This window comes from Cebidichthys violaceus, unplaced genomic scaffold, assembly GCF_023349555.1.
Source record: "Cebidichthys violaceus isolate CVI_PGR_0920_01 unplaced genomic scaffold, fCebVio1.0.p SCAF_122, whole genome shotgun sequence".
Taxonomy (NCBI): Eukaryota; Metazoa; Chordata; class Actinopteri; order Perciformes; family Stichaeidae; genus Cebidichthys; species Cebidichthys violaceus.
The window spans coordinates 284,401-291,900 of record NW_027176288.1 but is presented as its reverse complement, the minus strand read 5'-3'; the positions used below and the strand labels follow the sequence as shown (position 1 = coordinate 291,900).

Below are 7,500 nucleotides of genomic sequence, written 5' to 3'. Positions count from 1 at the left end.
TACAATACTCCTGAGACGTGAGCTGGGGGTGGAGGGCTGTCGGGTCAGACGTAAGTGCGTGGAATGGATGTGTGAAATCGGTGGTGAATCGAATAATAATTTCATTTGACCCATTTGCGCAGACCATTTGTGTTTCCGTTTGCACATCAATATTACATTGCTATACGTTTGCACATGTGGAGACTGTAAGTCCCAACTTAAATTCACCAGATGTTGTTTGCACTTTCATTCCATTCCCAGGAAAAAGTGTTTTGATGTATTTTTAAACAGCCAGATGATCAGGTCATTTAGAAACATTGACAGATTTGTGTTATTTTTGTTGTTGTTGCAGCATCTGCATTAGAAATGTACAGCCAGGATATTTTACAGAGGCTGTATATTTTCACAATATCAAAGTTTGAATTTGCAACAGGCAACATTTATTCAGCTTTTTTTTTTTTTTTTTTTTGGAGAGTGCCAGTAAGGTAAAGTAAAGCATGCATATTCGTTTAGCTAATCTAAATTCTGCTCCATCTTAATCAAAGTGTGCATGCGTTTCAGCTCCACCTTCACTCCAGACTTCTAGAAAAGGTGCAAGGAGATGAAAAAAAACCCTCAACAATGTTGTAAAACTGTTATTGTTTTGTCAAAGCGTATTATTTGAGAAAATAATCGCATGACCTAAATGCATCGGGAGGGTCCACAACTACCGGTCTAACCAGTCCTAGGAGCCAGCGCCGACTCTGGAGACGACCGGGCTTTCATGGAAAGAAGCTGGCTCTGCTGAATGAAGCATTTTATTAATATTTCACCAACTGCAGGAATGTGTGTGTCTATGTGTGCTTACATCTTTGTGAGGACATTTGTGTGCGGCTGGCCCACATTTCTTGAAAGAGGTGTTTGAGGGTTTAGACTTGGTTTCAGTGGTGAGGTTAGAATTAGGTTTAGGTTATTAATGTGAGGGCAAATGGGGATAAGCACCTCGTTATGTTGGTTATGGCTGAAGATGGTGCATTACCTTTTGCACCCGTGTCGATTGGGGTCCTCACAAGTATAACAAAAAAAAACATGTGAATATGTGTGCATGTTAGCGGGGGGGGGAGGGTAACAGGGAGGAAGCACTTCTGGGAAAGTCAGTTTACCCAACAAGCACTCAGGAAGCACTTTAGTTGTCATGACAGCATCACCACGTTGAGATGATGGGGTGATGGAGAGGGGGCTGGAGAGGAAGATGGAGGAGAGAGAGAAAGAGAGAGAGTGGTGTATTGAAAGAAGTCCGGAAGCAGCTTCCAATTGAACAGGATCTTTAAAAGATGAATGGCAGCTCTTTATGCAATAAATCCAGTCGATTCATATTTCAGGAGATGACGGAATCAAAAAAGGCTTCCTGCCACTTGCAGAATTCTGCGCTATGATTCACCAAGCTTCTCTGTCTCTTGAGGAACTCGGGGATGAGTAAGGCTTTCTGAATACTGATACTCAAAATGACAGAATTAAAAAAAAAAAAAAAGGCACACTGCGATAGATACAGGGGAGCAAATATCTGACTAGCGATGTGGGGCTGATATTGATTTGCTAACACTGACAATATACATCCATCAACGGTAGATGCCGGTTAAATGAGCAAATAAAATATTCATATCATATTTTTACCTATGGCTTGTCTTGTGAATCCCATGTGAGACGGGCGAAAAAGTTTTGCATGACACTAAAACAAATATATTTCAATAACTGACAAAACTGAATTAAATAACTAAAGCAATCCAAAGCAAGGAGGTGTTGGAAGTCAAACCCTTATCAGCACATATTGAAAATGTCAGATGGCGCCACGATCACGCGTGTACCTCTGCGTTACGCAAGCCACCGTAATACCCTTGTCACCATCAACCGCAGGCCCCGCACTGAAAGCGTGAGCCGCTCGTTCGCTATCCCATAATTCCCTGGAGGGGGGAAAAGCAGAAAGCTTCCTCGCATTACTACACCAGTGGGACGGTTTCTGACGGCAGCGGCAGCACCGCCGTGACCAGATCGAGTTTGACATAATGCTGCAGTGACGTCTGACAGGCAAGGCAAACACAGAGGAACGTCAGGGGAGCCCTGACACTGAAACAAAGTATTGTCGAGGGGAATCCAGCTCTACCCATGACACACTTAAGAAGACGCTGGTGGAACGGAATACTCCGTCGTTTTTGTTCTTCTACCGGTGATCATTCTCGTAAAACTCTTTTAATTGATGATACGATCAGTCGTCGTCGTTGTCATTCGTATTCCTCATCTTCTGTCATCCTTTTTCCTCTTCTCTGCCGACTCTCGCTCTCCCCCAAACCCCCCCCCCTCGACTTCGCTGCCCATCTTATACCTCCAAGTCTTTTCTTCTGTCACTTGGATTCAGTGCAGCCTGAATCCAAACATCACAAAGCTGTCAATCCTAGGATTCCATTCAAGTCTTATTCCATCAAACCAACAATGAATCCCAGCCCTTATTCCATCATTACAGCGCGTCACTTAGCTCATTTAGTGGCAGGACGACATTTCAGTCGGCTCATGTGACATTATTCCATCATTCAAGCCAACACGCCCTTCAACCTGTCATCTACAATTTTTTTTTTTTTTTTTTTTCTTTTTTTTTTAATAGTGACTTATAGACATATCCTGGTCCCAGAAACCCAGAAATCTCTTAAACTAGTACTGACCAACCGGGCTATTATTAAGAGAGTGTGCCATGTAAACAGGTCATCCAGGTTTCTAGTCAGCATGCTGCTAAATGTGCCTAGTAGTTAATACAATAAAATAAATAAATACAATGAAAAAAAGAAAAGAAATAACTAATGATTAATAATGTAATCATGGTGAAATGATATCAGCCTGTTTGTACTATGGTACTGTGGTTTTCATCTTCTATTACTGGAGGTCAGATGGAGAAGCCAAATCCAGCAGAGGGTTTAATGCAGTCCTGGCAGCCAAGACTACAGACTTGGTTCTTTCTCAACTGCTCACAGTAAAGAAATGCTAAAGAAATGACTGCAAATTGGCTGACAATAACGTACAAAATGATAAACATAGCCAGGGTTTCTCATGCTCCACGTAAACATCACACCATGAATATGATCCAAACCACTCAGAACCCAACATTCAATTCAAACATTACTCCAATGTTCCACTCAGCCATTATTCCCACATTCCTTCTAGTGTTCATTCAGTCTAAATCACCCCCCCCCCCCCCCCATCCATCTGCCCACTTCTATCCTCAGTTATCCTTCCTCTATTGCAATCACCGCTGAAACAACACTCATCCATCTCTCTGTCTCTCTGCCCTCACACCCTGTGGTGAGAAACCTTCCATTTATCCTGGGTCCCCTTGTTTTGCCATCACGTTCCCCTCTCTGTAATCCCCCCATCCTTCCGTCCATCCATCCATCTAGCCGTAGCAACACTCCCCCCCCCCCTCCCCTCCATCTCCTCTCTTCAGTCTCGCTGGGCTGACAGTGCTGCAGGCCATCACCAATTATCCCCGCTAAAGTTGTGCCTACATCTATACATCTCTCACAACCACATGCAATATCTTTAGATGTCATCTGACACAATATCCGACATCTCTGGTATAAGGAGACGGCATCGCCGCGCGCTTCGTATGCAAATGGATGTACTATCTGTGTCTTTCACTCTTGCTACGCTGACACTCGAAAATGAAAAAAAAATAAAACAGATGATCAGTTTAATGATGTCATATGAGTAAATAATAAACAATACTAAAATAATCAAACATAATCTGAACAATAGCAGAACAAAGCAACGAACAACAACACAAATCCAACAATGCATTTCTGTACAGATGTTACAATTCTAGTGACAATATTACGTCCAACAATGTTCACTATTTCCCCTCTATGGAAACTCCTTATATGCTGCTGGTGTATTGTGGGTAAATGTATTCCATAAACACAGATGTACTATTGTGTGTGTGTGTGTGTGTGTGTGTGTGTGTGTGTGTGTGTGAGAGAGAGAGACACAGAGAAAGAGAGTAATTAAGACGGAATAAGACTGTTAATGGAGAAAGATGAACAGATATTTAATGGGGGGAGATGTTTTTTCTTCTTAAATAATACTTTAATTTCTATTTTTCATTTTATATAGCGCTTTTCTAAGTACCCAAAGACGCTTAAATGAGTATTACTGTCATTTGTGTGTGTGTGTGTGTGTGTGTGTGTGTGTGTGTGTGTGTGTGTGTGCTGATGAAGTGGCAGCAGTAAAGAGGAAGAGAGAGAGAGGGAGGGATGGAAAGGCAATGAGTGATAGGCAGTCGCAGAAAGATAAAGTGAGAGAAAGGAAGACAGGGGGGAGAAGGACAGAAGAGAGAGGTGTAGACATAAAGCAAATGAGTGAGACAAAGAACTCGAGAAAAAAAAAGAAGACAAAAGAGGGGGAGGGAGAACTGTACCCAACGATTTCTGTCCTACATTCACAGAGGCTGCGTTAAATCACGCTCCACCAGGCAGCACATGCAGCCGGGACCCACACACACACACACACACACACACACACACACACACACACACACACACACACACACACACACACACACACACACACACACACACACACACACACACACACACACACACACACACACACACACACACACACACACATTCTCTCTCACTTTGTACTGTACTCCGACCTGCAACCCGCTGATTCACAGACTGCTGGAAGACAACCATGCTTAAAGCACTAACTGAAACGGCTGAACAGGCTGTAAAATACAAAATTGTTATCATCAATGCTGCATGTCTTTGTTAAAACGCATTCACCGAGAGGGCAAAGTAGACATAATAGAGCGGGAATGAAACCACTAGACCCAGTGCAGGTTCTCATATCCAGACAGACAGATGTTCAGAACGCTCACATCTGAAAAGCAGACGCCGTCCCAAAAATACATAAAAGAGACTGAATACATAACTCCTCGCAGTATGGAGTCCAGGCAAGCTTTCAAAACGGAATTCAACACTTAAGCGAAATGCACATGAAAAAGTGTTTGCCAAAGCGGAGAACACATATGGTTACAAAGCTCAGAGAGAGGAAATCCTGCCATGTTTCTCTCTGTAGACGCTTTCAAAGGCCGTCGGATTCATCTGCATCCGAAAACTGAAAATCATCTCGCAGCTTCAATAATTGCTTGGAGGGTGTTCCACTCAGACAGCTCTCTATTAAGTTTGTTTACTTCATTTCGCTGCGCGTATGGACCGCGATATGAAACAAAACAAAAGAAGAGAATCAATCAATTCGACTGTGAGCACCGGATATGTTTTTTTATTCTGAAACGTTTAACCAAAAGGAACACATTTGCATATCACAAAGCTCCATCTTCATGGAATGCGAAACTCATTAAAATGAAAATCATTTAATCCTTATGGCTCAAAACATTGCTCCGCTGCAAAATGACGACGAAAACCGGTGGTGAGGCGTACGGTCGGCGTCTTGCGGAACGCGGTGGCGGGGTCAGACTTTAAATCACATCGGCATCAAACCGACACCCTCACACCCTCACACCACGTTCACGGATTGAGGTTCAAAAAGGGAAGGCCACTTTCTGTCTGTCTCTTTAAAGCTCGGTCTAGCACCACAAAAGACTCGTGATTTTTTTTTTAATTGATGTCTCATGAAACAAAACAAAAAAAAAATACTGTTTTAATCTTCGCTGCTGCACTCACCAGCTCCATGCAGACACAAAGCACTTCTCTGTCACACGCGTAGTGGTTTCTTCTATCCATGAAAAAGTGTGAATACAGTTCAAACCGACTAGGCTTTTGAACATTGTGAATGATATAATTTAGCATCATCTGTCCACTAAAAAAAATGGAAAACCTTCATGTTGGGTTTAGGACATGTATATGCACAGTATGCCGATGGTACTTTTGATCATATATCTACATCTTTAACAGGGAAAACACGCAAAATATACTCTTTATAAACTATGCATTTCAATTTCTCTTTACCCTGTGCTTGATTTCATGGTTTACTAAAACACATATTTCTAGAACAGCACCACAGTGTACATAAACAGAGGTATTGCTCACAATGGATGGATGGGTGGGTCAAACAAACGCAGGACTTTCACCCAGGAGACGGGTGTTGGTGTCCCATGTGAGACAAAATGTCAATGTTCAAGTTGTGTAACGTTACTGCATTTCATACCTATTGTAGCCTACTTAACAAATGTACTTCTAAGCCTAACCAAGTTGTTTTGTTCCCTAACCCTTACCAAGTTGTTTCCTATGAAAGTGGATGTTTATTTTGCGAAGGCAGCGTGTTCATGAAACAAGCGGAAAACTGAAGCTAGAGGGGTACCTGGAGCGTCACAGTTTGAAGAGCAGGGCCACTTTTCAAGCTGCCGTATTTGAGCAGTTGGGAGAGAGAGAACATGTTGGAATATCTGTATCAACGATACACGATGATCCATCAAACAGCTGTAGATATTTAGAACCACAAAAGTCAACCCCTGGGAACAAAATCCCTGCCAATCCATATATATATATATATATATATATATATATATATATTTCATTCTGGATCAAGGTGGCGGGTGATCCGAACAACCGACCAGAGTGCCAGTAGCTCTGTCGGTTGGAGAGAACAAAACTGCAGTAGACGGTATGTACTGTATGACAGTGTATTACTGTACAAACATTCGTATGTTAACAACTAAAGTCCAATCCAAGAGCCCAAAAAGTCATTTTTTTATGACACTACTACTTCTTATGTGTAATTCTTAGTATTCTGAGTAATTCTAAAGCGCACACATTTTTATTCTGTACACGTACATGTTCCTTCTGAGTACAGGATGCAGTTAAAGAACATCCTCAATGATGCTTCTCTCATAGACACAAAACACAAATCTGTTTGTTTTTTGAATACTCATGGCCAGAACCTGTTCTGTACACACAGTACAGAATGAAAACGCCAGAGATATTTATTGCGTTTATTTATTTTTTAGCCTCGTCAGCCACAGGTCTGCGTTACCGCACAGTCGGTGGCAGTATGACTCCAGGCAGGCCAGCGGCACACTGACAGCTATTTCCTAATGATCTCCCCACAGAGACTCCATGTCTGACGAAGTTAAGCTGGAGCTGGCGCACACTTTATTACACTACGTTTTCTTTTTTTTTTTTAGAAGACATATGCTGCATCTAAAAAGGCCACGCTTTACTTCTGGAGGCATGGTGTGATGGATTCAATAGAACATCTGATTTGTGAAATGCTCCCTGAAAGCACTGAGCCTAGCACACCTGCAACCAGCCTCCTCATATTATCAAAGCCAAGAAAATGATTCATCATACTGCACATGCACACTCACCCATATGCATGTGCAAATTAGAAAAGCGAAAAAATTAAAATGTGCCGTTCAGGAGTCGGCCCATGTGTAGTTGAGCATTCGAGACCCATCTTTTAGCTCATCGCTTGAGGCCGACACTCTACTGGTGGAGATGAAACACTCGAGAGCCACCAAATAAATCACACATTTCG

General features: G+C 42.3%; 1 protein-coding gene across 1 annotated transcript in view; it reads right to left on the bottom strand.

The window, feature by feature from the left end:
- Window positions 1–7,500, bottom strand: part of LOC137869477 (ephrin type-A receptor 5-like) — a 48,099-nt gene that overhangs the window by 25,328 nt on the left and 15,271 nt on the right. The window lies entirely within an intron of this gene.